Consider the following 22,802-nt stretch of genomic DNA (forward strand, 5'->3'; position numbering starts at 1 on the left):
GTGCAGGGTCAACCTCCGGCCCTGTAAGGGCTTTGTGAAATCCAAGTGGCAGCTCAATCAAATCTCAGAAACTCAACTGAACTACATCTAAACCCAACTGTTTTTAGAGACCCTTATGTAAAAACAAGAATCAATAAACAGACTTCAAGGTCATGAGTCAGCACAGACTCAGAAGATCCAGTCAACTTTTTAGTATGTTATAACCGCTTCTCATTCATTCTTCATGCCAGAGAAGTTACAAGCATGCACTCTAGAGCCAGACTATCTAGGTTTTTACCTTGAGCAAGTTATTTGACCTTTCCCCGCCTCTGTAAAATGGGACTAATAACCCTAGTCACCCTGTAGGGAAGTTGTGAGGATTGAAATAACATGAAAGGATCTGGACCAGGCCTGACATATAGTAAGTGTGTGGATCATTTCGTTATCTTAATCTAACAACGTGAGTTGGCTCCTTGGTGAGTCACAGCAAGTGAGCAGTTGTACAAAGAAAACTCTTATTTGCAGCACACAAGGAGACCTTGGAGGATAGCTTCCAAAGCAGTGACTCCTGGAGAGAGGGTGAATGGGGACCTTTTGTGAGGTTTAGGATGAATATTTAGACAGGGAAGCCTTGTCATTGGATGTAGAGGCAGGCGGAAGCTCACACATGCACCTTAAGGAAACTCGTCTATGCATTCATTGTCTGTTATGTAAATGAAGCTAAGGTGGGGTTCTTAGTGTCATAATGAGGTAAAGGTAATTGCCCATCATTCCAGGGCTCACTCCGAGGTCCATCTGCACAGGCGTGAATCAGGGGTTTAGCTCAAACAGTCTGAGTGGTCTGGGTCTGGGGTAATGGAGGGGGCTGTCCTGTCAGAGCCGTCACCAGCACCTGAGGACCGGTTTAGGGTTTCATTTATGGGGGTTAAAAGGAAAGCCAGAAAGAAGAGCTTAGAGAAAAATGTAAGACAAAGGTTAGTGAGTACAAGCATTTGTGGGCAGTAAGGGCCACGTCCTGGGGTCTAGCCGGGGACAATTTTAGTTGTTGCCATTGTAACTATTTTTATGGCTGTCCCTCCACACGCTGTCCCCAACTGAATGACAGACATACTTGATATTTGCCGTGCTCTCTCTGTGACCTTCCTCTCAAGCATGAAAAGCAGTCTCTTCTGTATCATCATCACCTCTGGCGTTAATTGGAGTGACCCTTTGCCCCTAAAGAGAAGCACTTCTCCTCCCTAGCTTTTGCTTTTGCCTTGTTCTCTCCCACCTCACACAGCACCCCCTACGTGGTAGGTGCTTACAAAGGGTTTGTTGAACGAAATTGAACTCAGTTGGCTCTCAGCTACTAGGGGTACCCCCACCTTCTTTGTTTTTGTTCCTTGGTGCTATTATCAACTCTTACCATCTCCATCCGCCTGATCTCCGGATTCCCACAAGCCCTGCTTCCGGGTGCACCCCACAGCGTTATCAGTGGGTCCTCCAAGACCGGTAGTTCTGAACGGGGTGGCAGCACACCTTGCGAAGAAGGTGTTGGGAGCATATTGTGGGTTGACGCACATTCCGGAAGCGCGAGGACGGTTCAGAGACCGGAGGCTCCGATGTCGTGCCCCGCCCCTTGCGCTGTGTCCCGCTGCCCGTGTGCTCATGATTATCTGAGCAGAGCATCTAACACCACTTTACATAGAAACTCAAGGTATTTGGGGCATGGTTTTAACAACAGCTGAATTTTGTGCGAATGGCTTAAGAGAAGAATGAAGCTCTATTTCATTTATAATTTTGCTGAGAGTTGTTCACAGTGTCGGGGAAGCACGTCATTGCTTATGGTAGCACTCATTATATCTGAGTCCCCAGCACAAGAAACCTGTAACGGATTGTATTTATGGTGTCACATAGGTGGTGATTCCACTGTGCAAGTATCTGACCCCTTCATTACACCCTGTAGGGGAGTCATGCCTGAGCCTTTGCTTATTGAAAAGCGTATCATTCTATTATAAATCATGTCTGTATTTCCTTTCATATAAGCATTTATATGTATTTTTTTGAAATTGATGAATGTATGTGTTTCAGGGGTCCCCAAGATCCCACGCAAATTTAGTAAGTTCCAAAGAAGACTCACAGGACTCGGCATGTGGTTGAGTTATGTTACGGAGACAGGGTACAAAGCAAACTCTGCAGTAAGAAGAGATGCCTAGGGTGAAATTTGGGGAGACCTACTACGAGGTCTCAAGGGACCTCTCCCAACTGAGTCACACAGGATACACCTAACTCCCCCAGGAGTGGACTGTGACAGCACGGATAAAATGCTGCTGATGGGAGAAGCTCGTTCCAGCCTCCCTTCCCAGGTTTTCTGTTAGGCTGGTCAGGGAGGCACCCTCCGCCTCGCACAGACCAAAATTCTAGACTCCCGGAAGGAGAACAGGTATTCAGCATGAACCGTGTTATCTATACACACGGTTAAGGCACAGTGAGCCACTGGGATCAGTCAGGGTGGCGGGATCCCTCCATAATTCACATTCCAGCCCAGGACCAACCTTACAAGCAGGACTTTCAAGAAATAGCAGTTAGGTCTGCAATGTTAATTCTTTTTATATAGTAAGTTATAATAACTGTGAGAATCATTGGTTGACAGTAAATGGGGAATTAAAAAAATAGTTGTTTGCAAGGGGCACTGGATGTCTTAGGTTGAAAGCCATTGTCTTAAACAAAAGAGCCCTCCACACTGGATAACCATGTAGCATGCCAAAGAACTGACCAAAACGGTGACATTTTATATATTTTTAATATATAGGTGTGTGTGTATTTCATGTGCCCCAAATCAAACTTTTAAGCAGACCTTAAGATTTTTGAAAACATGCATAACATTCTTCTAGTATCAACAGTCTGTTAATGAAATGGTAGCAAACAGAATATTTCTCTTCCTGTATTATGAACAAATCTAGAATGGCCCATTTTCCCCTCCTTTTTTACCCGTACACTCCCCACTTTACCTGGATGTAATAAATGGCCATTCTTTGCTACTCCTAAAATTCTATCACCTGCTACTCACTCCTGTAGTAGATCTGAACTGGAATCTTTCTAGTAAATCTGAGAATCTCACTAGTTGTTATTATGGCTTAAAAACATGATTTTTGAGTTGAGAGGCAAGAATCATTCCAACACGGGGGCAAAGTGCAAGCCCTGTAATACAAAAGAAAGTATAATTCAGTGTCATCAGGTCACCTCTGATAGCCCCCTGGTTGACACCATACTGTGGATTAAAATAATAGCTGCAGCTGGCCCTTCGTCAGTATAATACACATAAACAACAGGTGTGCTGGTTAATTGTTTTCTCATCATGGTGCATATTTCACACCCCATAACTCCCAAATGAAATACCAAAAGAATACATAAAATTAAATGATTCAAAGATTTAAAGGGTTTATGTATTATTTTATGGAAGAGTGGGAACCCATTGGAATAGTTAGAAGGAGGTGTAGAGCTATAACCATTATTATTAATGTCCCTAAAGATGTAATATTTATTTTTACCTTAAAAACTGACAATTGAAGACGACAGTCACAAAAACAAAACAAACAAACAAAAAAACATATACACACTCGAGGAAGGTAAAGCAATCCATACTCGGATTTTACAGAAGGATGAGATGAATTATCCCACACCTTCTTTTAAATGAGCAATGGAAAGCCCCACAGAAGTATAGCGTGATGCAACCATGATCTTCTCTTCTCCCATTGCTGTTTTCAAACAATCCTTTGACCCCTGCAAGTGGGCACTGTCTAGAAGGGACTGAATCAGCAATGACACTTGTATCCGCTTAGGACCTTCCTTGCTGCACACCCCACTCTGCAGCGTTCCCAGCCAGATGAATCTAAAGTTATGTTAAGTGACTTTTAGCACACAAGTCTGTTGTGAGAGATTCTGTGTTGCCATCTGTTGTGAAAGTAACCATTTTGCTGGCACAAATCCACATGGCTTGCTTCTCCCGTCCCACAATAAGACCAGGGGTGGTAGTTAAAATGAAACATGAGCAACAGTGAAACAAAAACAGCTAGTCAAGAAATCTCCCTCCTTTGTACTGAAGTCGTCCAGTGTTCCCTTTCTGCTCCCATGAGATTTGCCTCTGTTACAGTGGCTTGATAGTGGTATACTGGGAGCTTTGGGGTCGTTGTGGAAGAACCCTGTCACTTTTGAATGAATTTCCACTGATTTTGCTGTGTGTGTGAAATACTATATTTAGAGATAGTCAGATCCTTAGTTTAACTGAAGAGGCCATTAATATTTTTAAAAACCCCAGGGTTTTGTTGTTGTTGTTGTTGTTGTTGTTGCTTGTTTTCTTTGTTGTTGTTGTTTTTGTTTTTTGAGGTTTTTTTGTTTGGTTTGGTTTGGTTTGGTTTTGGTTTTGGTTTGGTTTTGGTCTTCCTCTTATGGGCAGGCTCAGTAACACAGACATGTGAACTATATCATTAACTACGCTGGTCATAAACTATTCTGTCCCTCATTATCATGCATTAAATTTTTGTGGGTGGTCATCCTGGAAGTTCATATTAAATTTGGTGGCTTACCTTGAACATGCTATGTTTCATTAACCACTCACCTATGTAGAGACACAGGAGAGAGGGATAATTTGTCGGTGTCCTGTGGGCAGTGCAAGGATGGCTATAACATTATGAATTAAAGGCCACTTAACTGCACTTGAAGTGGAGAAAGTTGGCTTCAAGATTTCATCCCACTGAAATTGATATTGCTTCTGTGATCTCTAATATATTGTCCTGAGTGAGACCACCTGCCTCTCACACTTGTTCCTTCTGGCTGACATTTCAAGTTGACTCATTGAATCAGTCAGGATGGGCTAAGTTGTGCTGTGGTAACAAATAACTACAAAGTCTCCGTGACTTCAAACACGAAGATTTTCTTCTTAGTTATGCTAGGTTACTCCTGTAGGTCAGCAAGGGAGGCACTTGAGCATCTTGGACACTCAGGAGACATGACTGATGGGGCAGCCACCATCTCAAGTCATCAGGCTGAGAAGAGAGCTCTGGATGGTTTCATATCACTATTCAAAATCCTTTGGTCTGGAGAATTCTACCCATAATTCTTTGGCCAGACTAGGCATGTGGCCCCACTCAACCACAAAGGGGTCCAGAAACACAAGCAGCCATGTCCCCAGAAGGAAGGAGGATTGGACACATTTAGTAAGTAGCACTCATGACCACCACACTCAGTCGACCCCTGTCTTCCTTCTTTCCTGCACCTGAGATACTAAAAAGCCAAATATGCTATTTCTCAGGTTCCCTTTTAATTAAAAGGGTCCAGATTGACCTGGTTCTGGCCCATACGATGTACATGGAAGTCTGCTGTGGGCATTTACGGCAGACTTTTTGTTTTCCTGATAAAGGGAGTCAAACACAGCTGTGGTGTTCTCCATTTATGCCTTCTTCCTATCCTTCTGTACCCCTTCTTCCTATCTGGAAGGTGGAGGCAATGCCAGGCTGGATAGCAGCTACCTTAGCATGATCCTCCACAGGAAAGATGGCAACTCAGAACAGAAAGATGAGAAGAGTTTGATTTATTGATGACACGAATGAACCAGAGCAGCTCTGGACTGCCCACCTCTAGACATCTTGCTCTGTGAGAAATATAAACCCCTATAAGTTTATGACAGTGCAAGGCAGGCTTTTTGTGTTTCTGTTGTTATTGCTATTATTGCTTTTGGTAGCTGAGTGCAATACTGAGGTAGTCCTTATATTGAACTTTAAAAGGAAAATGTTCCACTCAGAAGGACATGTTACCAACAATCACCTCAGTAAGGGTTCTAATACATGGTTGAGAGAGTTCCAATACATGGTTCTGATGTTCCAGCTGAGAGAGTTCTAATACATGACCCTGTTTTAAACTGTGTTTGCCACTTGATCCTTTTGACTGGCATTTTACATGAGCCTTATTTAGTCAGTGTAAGTGAGGCGATGATGCACTAACAGATAACCCCCACAATCTCAGTAACCACGTACATCTGAACTTGTTGCTGTGTGAGAAAACAAATCCCTGTATGGTTAAGCCCCTGAGAGTCCTTCAATTTTGTATAATTTTGGCTGACACAGTCTTCTTTATTCTCGAATTTAAAAGTATGCTTTACCCACAATCTGTGAATGTGTTCAGGTTTTCTGATGAAGGGCTATTTGGAGACATGATTTGATATCACACTTTAAGAATTTCCAGTGTGTTTGCCATAGTCAGCTCCATCCATCTGAAAAAAACAAACAAAAAACTGTTAAAATGTCTTCTAAAACATTTTTCTTTCATTTTTCTCTTTCTAAATTGAAGAACTCTAAAAGAAATCCTTTAGTAAAAAATATAAAGCTTCCATCCTTTGATAAAAATTAATTCTTGTTTTCATGTTTTATTGGGGTACCTGGGACAGTTGCAGAGTGAAATCTATAGGAAGTAAAGTGAAAAGGGGGAAGAAAATATATTGTGGTTCTGAAAACATTAGAAAAGCCTTGAAATTAACCACGAGAATACCTCCCTGTCCTGAGAATTTGCAGAATGTGACTGAAGTGTCCCAAAATTCAAAAACACTTTAGAACAGAAACTGTAACTATTCAGCATTAACCTTGACAAATCAGGTTCTGTCATGTGAATGAATGAATGCCTCCACTCTTGAGAACTCTGGACCTTGAACATCAAAATTGAAGTAAGGTAGCAGAAAATTATCTTTATCTCTTTCTCCCTTCTACCTTCCATGCCATTCCCATTCTCTCTTTAATTTTTTAACAGATTAAGTGAATGACTTTGACAAAAAATCTAATGAGAGAGCCTCTTCAGAAGCACTGTCGGGTTCCTTACTTGTCACCACCCGTGCTCCCCCGAAGGACAGCATTTTGCTTTATGACCGTGTATTGATCTCTAATATCTTTATTGAGCCTTGTCTCTTCTTTGCCTCCTACAGGCAAAGGGTGAGAGTTAGATAATAGTATTAATTTTCCAGACATCTGCACATGTTTTAATGGCCTTTTGAAGTTTGAAAATAGTTTCTCTGTGAACCCACCACAGGGCTAAAATGCCATTAAGGCCTAAATTGCAACAATACATTAACAATCATAGTGGAGAGCTCAGCTTGGCAATGAAAAGGAAGCTCATTTATTTTAGCGGAGATTCAAATGAACACAAATTCCTTGCCCAACTGGAGCCCATGCCTCCGTGTGCTGGAGGTAACCAGCAGGACTCGGGATGGCTGAAATCCACCCGCTCTTGTTCACACATGTAGAAAGTCAGAGCTATGACAGATGGTCTCCACATCACACACAATGTGAGCTGAAGGGTTGGGGTGTAGTGACATAATTGGGGTTCATAGCCATGTGTTAGCCATAGCCCAGTTCTTTAGACCAGAGAAGCCTATGGTCCCCTTAGAATAATGCTTTTAAGTGCATAAAGACATGGGATTATAAAAGGAAACCTTTATAACTGAGGTTATAACGTAACGGCTGAGGCGCCATTACTAAAATATTGAAAAATATATATGATGTGCTTCATTCCTAAAGCATGAAATAACAAGCTCAAATGGCAGCTCTAACTTAAGTTTTTACATAATGATCCCAATATGTCATATTTAGAGATATTTTCCACAACTGTCGTGTAATGTGAAGATGTCTGTGATTTCTGTTGGGGACAAAGTCACCCGTTTATACCACTGGAGTTTGAGACCTACATTCATAACTGAAGGAAATGTTAAAAGGTAGTTCAAGTTTGATGAAACTAAAGATGCACTTTCTTCTCAGTTCACAAATGCTCTGAATTCTGCCCGTGGACCTCTGTGCTCTCCTATGAAGAAACCCTGAGAATCTCTGTATTTCCTAGGAATTGCAAGTCTGTGTAGATACAAAGACAATTAGTTATTCCTTCCATGCAAAGTTGAATATTAGACTTTAGAAAATATTTAAATTACTGTGCCTCATATTTGATTTCACTCCTGGCCATGTCTCGGTGAGTTGTGTACCCTGAGTCAGACTCTCTCGAGTAGGAATACAACCTCTGATGAGAACCACTCTGTTTTTTTCTTGGCCTTCTTACAACTGATGAATGGTCAAGGGGCTAGAAGCACCCTAGAGGGTTTGTTTCTCCCACTTTAGGCAAAACTACCTGACCAGGTTTAGGAGCCCACCAGAGACACTGACATTATCACCTGTTCTACCCATCTGGTGAGAGTCACCATGTGGATGGAACCTGTCTTATAATGTGACATTGGAACATCTCCGAAAGGAATGGGAAAAATGATTTTAGGAAGTATTATGTACATTTCCCTTAAGAATTAATACTGGTTCCTCCATCGAACATAGTTTTAAAGAAGAGCAATTTCAAATAAGCTTCTATGTGAATATAATTATCGCGAATTTCTTAAAATTTGAGGAAAATAAGACTTAAAACGAGGAGAATTTTCTGTTTCTTGTAACAGATTAGAAGAAACTGGTTTAGCTTGTTCCATTACATAGTGATAAAGCAGCATTTGATAGCAGCAGCCTGTGTGATAAAATGATTATGGCAGCAGTGAGAAAGAATCTAATAAGGAAATTGATCTACAGATTCCAATTCTGTAAGAGCCAACATCGATCAACGTAAATGTCAATAATGAGATCGTACTGAGAACCGCCTAATTCTTTCAGATGATTCTGGGGTCTAGTGACAGATTCAAGAAGTAAATGTGAAAAGGAATTTAAGAGTCTCACGATCACTCTATTGACCAGCAGCAGGCTACATGGCGCTCCGGTGGCACGTGACAGTCTCTCTTGGTCCACACTAAGATTAATTAGAGATTGCTAAAGGATTTTCTTGTTGTAAGATGTGTGCAGGACCAGTACCACATGGTGTAAGATAATAACAGCTGTTTTTGAAGTTAGCTTTTATAGGTAGACATGGCAGTTTAGAGAGGGAACAGGCGAATCTTCATGCTCTTGCTCATTTGTATCTTTGGGAGGCCATGTCTAGACAGCACAGTGGCAAAGAAAACTATTCTCGGAGATTAATCAGGAAAGGTTATATGGGTAGAATTCTGAAGTCATCATTTGCCATTTTATACAACTTCATTGATTGTCTGCCCAGGGTTTTTGCTAAGAACTGGTCCTCAATTCTGTGTCATGTTAGGGACCAGGAGTAGCAACAGAAAAAGTGTAAATGAATTTCAGGGTCAGGAAAATCAGGAGGTATAAGGCATTGGGAACTGCTAAAGAGTGAGACAGGAATGTCAGGTAGGTGGGCACAGAAATGAAAATGTGATTATAAGACACAGCTCTGCTTACTTCCACCTGAAGCTATCTTGATGCCTCAGTGAAGGATTCCTCCCATTTTTCCTGTCCAGGTAGGTGTTACCCTCCTGTGGAGACGATGGGAAAGGAAATAAATGCAAACAGGAACTTAGAACAAGCCACTCCTAACATTCTGGTTAAAAAACAGCTAAATCAGAATTCACAAAGCTGACTTCCTGGGAAGTATTTGCCTTCCTTTCCCTCAACTGGACTCCCTGCTGTTGACACTGTCTGGAGCTTGAGGTCTTGTGCTGCAAATTATCATCACTTACATGCTGCCTGCTGCCGGAAGGGTGGTTTTTCACTGGAGGTGATTCTCAGAGTTGGAAGCTGTTTCAGGACCTCTTTTTGATTTATAGTGTCAGATATCTATTTGGCAATGTCACTAATTGAGGATAGATGAGAGGGAAATAAGGCTTTTCTAGTATTGAAAATTATGTTAAAATCCAAAAGTCTTCTCTTACCTCAACAAGTTTAACAAAGGGAACATAACCAGATCTTTGTTTGCTTTGGAGGTGTCTTTCTGAGTCTAATGATAATCAGATAAGGTAATAACCCAGGCTGACTTCCTGTCCAGTCACACAGGGGCTTAGAAGGGCCCTGTGCTTGACGTAATGCTGTTCTGTCACCACTTTGAAATTCTTAATATCATTTTTTCACAGATGGCCCCCTGCACTGAGCAAATTATGTCACTGATTATAAAAACAGCTAACATTTATTGAGCACTTAATATGTCCCAAGCCTGTTCATGAATTAAATTTTTTTTTTAAGATTTTATTTATTTATTTGACAGAGCGAGATCACAAGTAGGCAGAGAGGCAGGCAGAGAGAGAGAGGGAAGCAGGCTCCCCACTGAGCAGAGAGCCTGATGTGGGACTAGGTCACAGGACCCTGAGATCATGACCCAAGGCGAAGGCAGTGGCTTCACCCACTGAGCCACCCAGGCGCCCCCATGAATGGAATTCTTATCACAGTCTTATAATGCCAGAGTTCCTTCTGTTGAACATCAAATCTTCGATAAGGCCTTATGAGTTAATATTGTTGTTATTATCCATAAGGGGAGCCAGGCCTCAAAAGGTACAGTAACATGCCTTAAATCACACAAAGCCAGGATCTGAACCCAAGCAATGTAACACCTAGGCCATGTGCCAGCCTGCCTCTCTGGTTATGGAGGTGAAAAATGGGGAGGGGAGCTAATTTGTAAAGCCAACCCCAGGATTTATCCCGAATGTTTAAAAGCTAGTTTTCTAGTTACTAACCATTGTTTTAAATACGTCAGCCAAATAAAAAACACAACAACAACAACAAAAAAAACCAATAATAATAATAAGTCAACTAATCAAGGGTTTGGGCTCACTGGAGTCTACTTGGCTAAGGTGTTTGGGTAACTCAATGAACGTGGCCACAGCTTATGGGTCCAGTCTCCACCCTAACCTAGAGCTTGTTGACACACTGGACTAGGTGACATCTTCTGGGAATCAACCATTGGCTTGCTGAATAAGTGACTCATGTATTACACTGAGACTATATTTTTATGTGCTCAAGTTGGAGGGCATCTTATTCTATTAGTTTTCAATCAATAGAAAAGTATTTATGAAAAGAAATTTGCCATCCCACATAAAACAGCTGAACAAAAAAAAAATAAGGATTTGTGGGTAATAAATGTTTTGAAACCCTTAGGATTGTTAACATGGACACTGAAGGAGAAATATCTGTAGTCTGCAACTCAGTCTCAGGGAAAAACTTGTCTTTAAATACAGCTGATTATTAACAAGTGTTCAAAGCAGACCCTTACTTTTATAATAATAATTATTTCTTGGATTCTCTCATCATTTCTCGAATGAGTGTAAGAGCAGTCTCTTTTCTCCATAATGCTCCTTTCTTTGTGATATTTATAGATCCGTAAACAATTCCTTTGAAGAGCAGGAACTCGGGGCACCTGGGAGGCTCAGTTGTTAAGTGTCTGCCTTGGTCTCAGGTCATGATCCCAGAGTCCTGGGATCCCTGGGATCAAGCCCCATAGCAAGCTCCCTGCTCAGTAGGGAGCCTTCTTCTCCCTGTCCAGCATCCCTGTGCTTGTGTTCCTCTCTCACTATCTCTCTCTGTCATAAATAAATAAAATCTTAATAAAAAAAAAAGAAAGAAAGAAAGAGAGAAAAGTAGGAACTCACTTTTGATATTTTCTGAGGTTGAAAATGCTGTCCATAATCTAATACAAAAGGAAAGCTCAAGAAAAATTACTTTGCATCCTTTAAGAAAGTTTCCATCATAGCTGTTTATGAAAATTAATAAATCTGTAGGGATTTGAGAAGATGGGATAATTTTAGGATTATGGTAACCAGTGACTGTCTCAAAAGAAAATAGAGCAATTATGTTATTTGTATTTATGCATCGAATATCCATTTAATACTTTACAATTTCTACCCTGGGAGATTAGGAATTTCTCTTTCCACCTTCTTCCTTGGTGCCTGGTTAACAAATTCATAGCGTTTACCAAACATACTTGATTAGAACAAAGCGTTGTCTGAAGCAAAAAAAAATAAACAGTGGAAACACCGTTTTATGTCTTAAGGAGAACATGCCTTTTTCCTGAATTCTCTGATGTAGTTGGAACTCCCTAATCAGTCATACAAATGTTTGTGATATCATATCCATGTACTTTTCTCTTGGATGTTACAGTTGAGTCTCGAGTCGACTTTAGTGAGAGGATTTGCTGGAGAAAATCACGGAGCAGTTTGGACTTGAAAGTCTGGCATCACTCCTATTTCACATTCTGTTTAGAATAGCCTCTCCTAATATGTCTGAAAAAAAAATTAAACCACAAGATTGAAATTTAAATATAGAATATATTTAGCAAACTAATAGAAAAATAAAAATAAATCCACTTGACTTGATAAATCCTACGTAATAGCTGGAAACTGCCATTTGCCAAGGAATCATTTAGCTTTGTGAAATGTATTTTACAGCTAATCCTTTAATGTCTGTTTTACATATTACCTTTCCCACTGTTAATATTGAACAATATTGTAAGCTAGTAATTTTATGCCCTATATTTCAAATTGCTATTAGGAAGTCACATAAATAACAATTTTCAACCGCTTGTTTATAATACCGTGAGGCATTTCTTACCATGGGGTAAAGTTACAGTAGATTTTAAAAATGGCTGTGGGGATAAAGCCACGGGGAAACCGTGATGTGGATCTGTGGCAACAAAGCCTATAAAGCAAACTGAAGTCATAAGTCTGAAGCCCTGAAAATGTACCACTTTGTATTAACTCTCAAGGGGTAGTGAGAGTTGAGCATGAACTCATAGCCGTGTTTAAGTATGTAACATATTATGTCCCCACAAATAGACAATGAACCTGGCCCCAGGAATTTGTCCTGTGGGAACCAGGACACCGGCCCCCATTGGCAGATGGGTGCCAAGCACAAAAGTCATTTTCACGGACATGGGATCCAGTTCCCCCCACAGCACCCAAGCTGGGAAGCGCCATGAGTGTGAATCCTGCAAACTATTAAGGTCTGACCAGTTCTGACATCTCCCAAACTCTGAATTTCATTTGTGCTCTGCTTTCTTTCAATAACATAAGGAGGCCCCCATCTTATAAATAATTCTCAGTGATGTTTTTTCCTGTTGTTCTTGTTCTCCAAAACACAGACAAGACATCGTCCCTTCCTTGGAGATTATCTTCTAGTGTTAAGCACGAGTTCTTTGATTTTTGATGTCTCCTCATTGTAGTTGGGAGAACAGAGCAGGGCCCAGGTACGATTTCTTGCCAGCAGCCTGGAAAACATATGAACCCCTTTGGTTCCCCGAGGGAGTTACTCTGTGTCTTCAGGATTAGCAATTAGAGACCTCTGGAGTGCCAGCCACAATTTGCTCAGTGCTGGTGCACAGTAGTTAAGTGAAGATCCTAGATGGAACCCCCTTCCTCCCCAGCAAGGAAGAAGCATTCCTCAAAGGCACAGAAGCTGTGTGTGTCTCCACTGTGTCTGCATTTCCTCCCAGAGACACTTTTCGTCTCTTCTTACAGTCCTGTCTTTGCTTGTTTGCATAGATAAGTGTCTGAAAAAATGTATGTATGTGGGGGGTGGGGTGGGCACAGGGATGAAGGAAAAAGCATGTGCTTTGGAGAGAGTGATGAATTCAAGTCCTCACCCTGCTCCATACTGACCACTCACTATATGACTTGCCCCAGGTCCCTTACTTGCTGAGGTGTCTCTCTCTCACTGTTCCACTCCTGAGTTCTTCTCTGGGGTCTTGTGCAATTATTTGCAGAAGGATGTCACACTTTTTCATCTCTGGACCTTTGTATATGTTCTACCCAGAAGCCTCCCCCGTCTTTTTTTTTCTTTCCTGGCTCCTTCACCTGAGTCATCATTTCTTGTTTGTAAAATCTCGATTTCAACCTTGTTTCTCAGGAAAGGCTCCCCAAGGCCCACGGCTGAGGTTTACGTGGCCCATGACATTGAGGGTGCCCGGCAGCTGCTCTGCCTACAAGCGCCGCCGTGGCAGGGACTTTGTTCGCTCATCACTGTGCCCTCGATGAGACACCATGGGGCAGAGAATAAGGTGCCGTCAGAGGACAGGCTCATGGTCCGAGTCCAAGTTCAAATCCCTGACAGAACAGCTCCTCACCTGCTCTTGTACTTATGTTTTCTCATTCAAAAAATCAAAGTGATAATAGTTTCTAACTTGTTAGGTGATAATGAGGATTAAATAGGAAAAAAAAAAAAATAATAGAAGCACTTAGTACAGCACCTGGCATGTGGTCTATAACTGTTCGTTGTTTTTCTTCTTAGTTTTATTTTCAGTTAGATCCAAATATACATACAGAATCGTGTTTTCCCAGAAAGAATGTAGGACTCCAAGGAAGAAATAACATCACCAGTCCCCATAATATTACCAATAATAATAATGGTGAAATAATAATAATGATGAAAGTATATTTTTTAATAATGAATGATGTTTGAGTATTATAAGTGAAGGTGTTACGTTGTATTTCAAGATACTTCCTTTTTGTAGTCTTACATGGTTTATCTGGCCTAATTAATTTATATTGTTATTTTTGTAAATTTTTTTTAAAGATTTATTTATTTTCATTTTAGAAAAAGAGAGATAGCAAGCGTGAGCAGGGAGGGGTCAAAGGGAGAGGGAGAGAGAGAATCCTCAAGCAGGCTCCCTGCTGAGTGCAGAGCTGGACTCAGGGCTCAATCCCAGGACCCTGAGACCATGAGCCGAGCCAAAATCAAGAGTCAGATGCTTCACCCAGTGAGCCACCCATGTGCCCCATTTTTGTAAACTTTTTATAACAATCATAAAACAGTTTTAATTATAGAAATTAAGCGAATGGAAAAAAAAAAGAAATTGAGAGAATGAACTCTGCACTCACACTACCTGGGACACTAGTTATGTGACCTAAGACGAGATTTTTAGCTTGTGTACCTCAGTTTCTTCACCTGTAAAATGGGATTGATAATGTCCTTGCTGTGGGTTATGATCAGCATTTGAAGGAATAATATAGGGGCACAAGGGTGGCTCATTCAGTTAAGCGTCTGCCTTTGTCACAGCTCATGATCCCAGGGTCCTGGGATCCAACCCTGCATTGGGCTCCCTGCTCAGCAGGTAGCCTGCTTCTCCCTCTCCTCCGTACTCGTGCTCTCTCTTGCTATCTCTTTCTCTCAAATAAACAAAATCTTTTCAAAAATTTTTAAAAATAAATAAATAAAAGAATAATATATGTGAAACACATACTTGATGCTAAAGAGCTCAGTGAATGTCCACAGATACTGATGGGAGTGACCCAGATGATGGGCTGAACACTTGAGGCAGAAATAAACAACTCATCCTGCAAAAGAGATCAGTTCCCTTCCTTTAGGAGAGAAATAAACAGAATGTAAATGAGCAGAGTTTTCATTCCTAAAAATTAAGACAGTAGCTTCTTGCACGCTTAGTGTGAGGATCCATGATACAAGATCCTGAGCAGAGACCTCACACAGTGCCCTCATCCACCACAGGGCAGGAGGTAATTTATTTCTCCTTAAGAAATGGTGTGTGAATAGGGCGCCTGGGTGGCTCAGTCAGTTAAGCATCTGCCTTCAGCTCAGGTCATGATCTCAGGGTCCTGGGATCAAGGCGCTCTTTTGGATCGGGCTCTCAGCTAAGCGGGGAGTCTGCTTCTCCCTCTTGCTCTCCCTCTCTGCTCCTTTGCTCTCTCAAATATAAATAAAAGCTTAAAAAAAAAAAGGAGGGGTTTATGGAATTACAGAGACCATCAGCATAATTTCCAACAGGTCTGGTAAAAATAGCAGGCCAGGTTTCCTCCCCCCTCATTTCTTTAGTTTTATGAAATCAGAGGAAAATTTTGAACACACCCCCCCACACACACACCCAGGTAAAAAGCAAAAGCTTTGGCAATCCAGGAGCCTTTTCAAAAATAAAGCTTGATTAAAAATGTAAAATGCAGTGTAGATAATTTTACAAAACAGCAGGGGCAATTGGAAAGCACTTATTAAAGTACCTGTTAAAGTAATTAGTGATAAAAATGGAAGTTTCACGGCACTTCTGTATCTCTTAGATCCCAGAATAGGCTCAGGCTATGCTGAATCACTTCCTCTCTCAGATCCGAGTCAAGGGAGAAGACAAAAAGGAAGCTTCGTGAGTTTTAGGAATATTCATAGGCAAGCAAGTGTGACTCAGTCTGGCTCCTCACTTGCCGACAGGCCACCTCCTGCAGAAACCCTAACCCTCCATCCTGCCTTCCCATATTCTGCCACTTTGCTGTTATATAGTAGGTGTTTCTGGTTCTTTTTTGTTGTTGTTTTGTGTAGAGAGACCAAGAGATTTGGAAGCTGGAGAGCAAGAGCTAAGAGCTAACATTTATTACACAGAACATTATCGTATTCATATTTAACCCTGTGACCCACTGACACCCACCCCATCCCCACTTCTGCCTCCATATCACCTTACTCTACCCCGATCTCCTTTGCATAGTCTGCCTTAAAAATTCATCTGTTTTTTTTTTTTTTTTTTTTTTTGGTCTTGCCTGTGTGTTTGGGCTCCTTGTTGATATTTAGTAACCTCCACTAATGAGCTTCCTTAAGTCTGTTCATAGTTCATAGTCAAGACTCTGTACACAGTAGATGCTTCATAAATGCTTCCTGTGGAACTAATTAGAGTGGAGGTTCCCAAGGGCAAAGTCTACTGGGTTTTCATCCCCATCCATCTTCCTGCTGATTCTCACCTTATGGTCCTCAGGGCACCATTAATGGACTTTCAGAAGAAAGGACAGATCTGAGATAGTCCAGTCATCAGTTTAAGCTTCAGAGGTGCCCCAGTGAACTGCCTAGTCTCCAAACCAGACACTCCCTCAGGCAGCCTCTGGGTAATCAGGTTGTCATGGTAGCAGGGACCCTCGAAGAAGGCTTTTAATATAGCTGTGGAATAATTGCTTCAAAAGCATCTTATGACCTTGGGTCCCAGAGAAGGAGAAAAGAGGACATGGAACCATGTCATCTGCAGGGGCACCATCTCAAGAGTGAGACAGACTGTACTCAGGGCACCTAAAGATTGATACACAAGGCAAGTCTAAAAGTTGTCAGGAAAAATAATATTTGCAGCAAGAACTGTTGTATATGGTTTAAAAAAAACAGCTATAAAAATTTCACACTCTGAAGTGAGATCAGATCTTGGTGAACATATTTTTTAAAGAGCTTCCAGGAGAACATTCGAAAGGCATACTCCGTTGCATCAGCAGGACGGCTGAAGGCAGATATTATGTTTTATCTTTGTCTCCCAAAATAGAAATAATGGCATAATTAATTAAACATCAGCTTTTATCTGAAAAGATTTTGTCCTTGGCTCAAATTTTTGTAAATCTAAGAAATGATCATTTAATACTCAGTTATATAATATGCCATTATGTAATATTCAGTTTTATAATAAATTCTTAATGGAACAGAATGAAACCTGTGAAATGCGAACCAGGGGCTCTCCTGATGGGATTTGCGAGGGCTGATGAAAGTCACATTTCCTGGGGGTGCCTGGATGGCTCAGTCAGTTGGGTGACTGACTCTTGGTTTTAGCTCAGGTCATGATCTTGGGGTGGTGAGATTGGGCCCCCTGTAGGGCTCTGCACTCAGTGTGGAGTCTGCTTGTCCCTCTCCTTCCCCTTGTGCCCCTCTCCTGCTCCTGTGCTTTCTCTCTCAGATAAATAAATGAAAGAAAGAAAGGGGGAAAGAAAGGAAGGAAGGCAGGAAGGAAAGAGGGAAAGAAGGAAGGAAGGGAAGAAAGAAGGAAGGAATCACGTTTTCACATTTCTGAGGAACCAGGATGGTGCAGTCAGTTAAGCTTCTGCTGTCGGTTTTGGCTCAGGTCATGATCTCAGGGTCGTGAGATCGAGCCCCATGTCACCTCGTGTGGGGAGTCTGCTTAAGACTCTCTCCCTCTGTTCCTCCCCCCACCTCTCAAATAAATAAGTAAAATCTTTTTCAAAAATCACGCTTCTTGAATATGGCAAAAATGTAAGTCTAGTTTGTGCATGAACTGAAACTTTGGGGATTTTTGGATAATTATCTGGTGAGTAAAACTTCCAAAGAAAAATTATCCTAATCAAGCTGCACATCATTGAGGAGATTTCCTTGAACTTCTTTCCGGAACCTTCAAAAGCATGAAAATTGCTTTGTTATCCAACAGAAGAAACTCAGCTTATTCGCTTGATTATGTCTAATTCAGAGCCATATTTAGAACATGTCTTTTAAACATACACCAAATCCACCACCTGTGTTTTCTGCCCTGTAACAGAGGATATCCAGAAAGGTGGTGAACTCACAGGAAATCGTCTGAAGTTAGCAGTATCAAAAGATGCTCCAAGGATTTCATAATAGCACACTCCAGACTTGCTTTCCTTGTGGTGGGATTAAAGGAGATGAAACAGACGGCCCAGGGCCAGCCTGGGGCTGAGTTGAGGGAGCAGGATGGGGCTCTAGGATGCTTCCTGGAAGCTGTGAGTTGAGATCAGCTCTTCAAAGTGGAGAGAGGGTGATCTGCAAACAAAGCTGAAGCTGAAGAAGCAGTGAGTTCTTCCTTCGAGATATCAGTCCCGGACCCAGGTGAGGGTGAACCCTAAAATAAGGCTACGTCCAAATGGGCAGCCAGCCAAGACAGTGAGAGCAGCAGCACTCAGCAAAGGAGGGGGGAAAGGGGAGATGAGGGGATACCCTGATATCCCATCTCCTGGGTCGAGGAGTTAAAGATACCAGTGGTAACCAGGCAGATTTTGAGAAATTCCTCCATCCTTCTACTAAATATCCTACCATGAACTTTTGAGGGTAGAAAATGCCTTCAAATGAGTGGAGCATATTGTGAACAGAGGTGTGATCACTGAAGGCTTAGCAATAATTCATGTGGCAATAACAGATCTTCTCACTTTATAAATAAAACAGGAATTCAAGAATTGTGGGCATAGACGCCATCCCCTTTAACTGGGAGGACTGTTTGACAAAGAGGAAGAAGTAACTCTGAAGAATACACCAGAGGCCCTGGGTAGAATTCAGGATATGCATATTGTAATATCCACCAAGGTTAAGTAAATCAAGGGGATTGAGGCAGATCGGATTAAAAACACTGATTCACATCTACCTCTGCTGCTGAACTTAAATTACTCATGTTGGTAGATCCCATTAATCAGATAGATGCCATATTCACGCCCATAACTTCTCTTTTGTACAGATATTTGGATTTTAATAGTTAGAGGGAAGAATAATTATATGCATGATTATGGTCCTAGATTAATTCTCTCACCTAATCTGACTCAAAGAGAAGGCAGCAAAGTCCTTTCCTCTTTGCCTCTTACGCTGAGTTAATAACTTCTGAGATCCTGGCATGAAAAAATCTGCATGTTCCTTTTCAAACTTCAGGAAGTACATCAGTAAATGAAAATGCTGCTCGTCACCTTATTTCAGTGGATTTTTCCATCCTGGTTTCCCATGCTGCCCAAATTTCTCCAATAAAGATCAGCTTTTTACCATCACCTTGTGCCCCTGACTCAGGATTCACTGTCTTCCTGGCCTTAGCTATCAGGGCCTTAATGTTAAGACCTCATTTCCATACTGAGCAAAAACCCAGAGGCAGAATTCTATTAAATGCAAGGAGACTTCACTGAGCTCCCACAGAACAGCAGCTCTGTGAGTGAGGAGAGAAGCAGGCAATGGGAAAGTGGCCCTCCAGCCCAGCTCGGAAGACTCAAGGGTGCCATGCGCTCCAGTCCCCGCTGCCATCATGAACCGGAGAGCTGCTCTTCCCGGAATGTGCTGCTCTGAAGGGGCCCCTCCATCTTCATCCCACCCGAGAGAGAACAGCCAGTCCTGCGTGCAGTCTGTCCAGGGGGATGTTTCTCTGCCTGAAATTACAGATTCAGAACTGTGTGGAGAACATCTCAGGGGCAGACCCAAGGCAGGGGAACTCACCAAATAGTACTGACCCAGGGTGGTTCTGGCCCTCACTGCCCTCATGCTGCCGGGCCCCCAGAGCCAGGTTTGGTAGCTCACCCTGGCACGGGGTGTGTTCGGGCTGTGGATGGCAAAACACTGCGGCACAACACACAGATCTGTCCCTCTGCGCCTGCAGAGGGACTGTAAGGACGCCTTTTCCCTGGGAAGCTGAACGTCCCTCAGTGTGAGAAATCATCTTGGTCTGCTGACATAAACAAATATATGCGTATGAATATGTGTGTGAATGCGTATATATATAGTGCGTATGTGCGCGTGTGAGTGTGGGTGTGTTGATTGAGGGAGTGAGTGGCTACCCTGTCTGCTACAGAGTGCTTATCTCAGGAGAAGGGCCATCTCAGCCAAGCTAGTATGAATCAGGATAACAAACCCCCAAATGAATAATGGCTTAAACCCAGTGCACATTGATTTCTTCTTCATGGAAAGTCCAAACACGTTATCTCTGATCCACAGGTAGTATCCTTTCCGTTGGCAATTCGGGAACCCAAACCCCTTCTACCCGGTGGCTCTATCTTTAACACATGGTTTGCAAGGTTGCTCTGCTCAGTTGTCTGCATCAAGCCAGTGGGAGCGGAAAGAGCATGGCACCCTCATGCTAAAGATGGTCCTGGGCCGAGAGAGAAACCGCTTTTGCTCACACTCCACTGGCTAGGACTAACCATGTCACACGACCACACCAGCTGCAAAGCAGGCTGGGAAATGCAGTCCAGCTGTGCACCCAGAGAGAAGGGGGAATCCATTCCATGACAGTTAGCCAGTTCCTGCCACAGGGACAAAGCAGAAATACAGGGCTTGTCCTGCATTCTCACAGAGCCGATCACCTTGTTAGGAAAGTAGACCCTATGCATGGGAGCAATTCATCAATCACGCCCCTCAGATACGGTCAGAATGAACCAGGGATCTATCATCTGGCTGGGTGTGGAAGCCTGTATGGCCTAGAGATGAAGGGTGGTCTTAGGGAAAGGTTTTTAATGCAATCCTGCATGATGCGCAGGGCTTAGGTGGGCGGGCAGGAGCAGCGAGAGTATACCATGTGAAAATGGACAAAAGCATCAGCTCAGAAGTGAGAGGGACTCATCCTGGAGACAATGAAACCAGTCTGCCAGGAAGGGAGGGGTAGACTCTTCTCATCAAAGAGCCCATTTGAGCGAAGAGATCTCACTGACCTCTGCTTAGGAAATGTGTGAGGCCGGGAGTCTTGATTTCTAAGACCGAGTGGAATCTCAGTTACGGAGATGACGTAAGAGGCGATGTGAAGTCAATTTCAAACCTATACTGAATAATCTGGCTACCTTTCATGTCTAAATGTTAAAAAAAAAATCATGTCTCAATCCAAGATTCCTCTAGCTTTTCAGGTTAAAAATTCTGAGTTTGAATTATTTCAGGTGAGAGATACTATCCAGAGGGACACTAATAGTGAACATGAACTGTAGGTAGATACGTGCTGAGAATTTTCTCTTTAAGGAGGTAGACTTCTTTCAAGAGGTCACGGCCTTATCCTGTCAGTTTTACTCTTTCTGACAATAGCTTTACTTAAATTCCCCATGTATACATTCTACATACTTTGCATTAAGCCCTTTATTAAGCACAGCTAACATCACAGGACCAGTTTGAAAAGGGATGTGCTTATTCTCTTGCACACCCCATAGGTGTGTGTCTGTTGGAATATATTTATTATAACACATACCTATACATGTGTGAAAATATAAGCCTTTCATAAAAATTCTTATTTTAAGGTGGTGTAACACCATCAGCAAAAAGGAAGTGGAACATCTCTGAGCTTGTGAGCTTTCATGGTTATTTAAAGCAAGTTGTGCGGAAGGATGGTATTTACCTACCATTTTCTTGCCTGTGGCCTTAACACAGAAATAGATTTTGTTTTCCAAGTCATTTTGTATTTGCCTTACATATGTGGAAACTGTAACAACAGAGGATTCACGTGTGCCTTAGCATTCAAGAAATTGCCTACCATCAACTCAGTTTTGACAAGTAATTGGTGTAAGGCTCTGTGAATTTCAGTGTACTATCTTACCTATTCCTGTTTCTGACTATGGCAACTCCTCTCCCTACCTGTGGGGTAGGTTAAGGAGCCACTCCCAGCCCTCTGTCACCAGCAAGGAATCTGAGGCAGATTCAGTTACATTCCCAAGACCTGGTAACATGTGTGCCTTAGAGAGCTGGAGCTAATGTCTCCTGGCCCCTTGAGCCAGGACCTGTCCCATCTCCCACATACTGTTACTGACTTCAACTGAGGGGAACTGAGCGTTTGGCTATACATCGCTAAAATATAACATCATCTAGGAGGATGCATTTATACATACATATATTCATGCAGAAAGCAAAGGATGACATCATATATTTGATGAGTGAAAAGAAACCATGAACCAAATTACCTCAGATGTCTAATCGAGAAGGACTCTTCCCTAAAATCACATGACATACCACTCAAATTCATCATTTCTTTTCTTGAATGTCATTTCCTATAACTTCTTGGACTGTTGGCATATTGATAAGTGTTTCCTTAGGTCTCAGAACATTATCATTCTTTTGGCACTCTCTCAAACTTTAAAACCTATGTGTGGGTGAGAAAAATATAAAGACATCTTTCCTTTAGAAACTACAATACTACTCACTGAGTATTACCCACTGTGACTGTTGTCCCCAGGAGACTCAGTTTCTTGAGGGAGCTTGGGGTAAGGATTCTAAAAATCATGTAGAAACAACATCCTGATTCTAGTTACCTATCGATGTCTTAGCTCTGCTGGAGTAATTAGAACTTTCAAAACAACAGGCAACCCAGTTAAGATTTAGGCCCATTTTGGTGAAAGTACCCTGCAAACACAGATTGAGGGAAGTCCAAGTATTGGTCTGAAGCAAATAGTGATTTAGAGCTTCACTTGGAAGAAGGAGGATGAGCCATAGCAGAAAAAAATGTCTTTGCTCCTGCAGAGGGAGGCAACACAGTCCTACCTCAGCGCCCTCCCTCCCTCCCTCGGCTGCTGAAGGCATGTCTGT

At 42.1% G+C, this 22,802-nt stretch overlaps 1 protein-coding gene across 3 annotated transcripts in view; it reads left to right on the forward strand.

Moving 5' to 3' along the window:
* NCKAP5 (NCK associated protein 5) overlaps positions 1–22,802 on the forward strand; it is a 182,512-nt gene that overhangs the window by 39,969 nt on the left and 119,741 nt on the right. The gene's annotated exons all lie outside the window — the stretch shown is intronic.

The sequence above is a fragment of the Lontra canadensis genome, unplaced genomic scaffold, assembly GCF_010015895.1.
Source record: "Lontra canadensis isolate GAN:19392208 unplaced genomic scaffold, GSC_riverotter_1.0 scaffold11, whole genome shotgun sequence".
NCBI lineage: Eukaryota > Metazoa > Chordata > Mammalia > Carnivora > Mustelidae > Lontra > Lontra canadensis.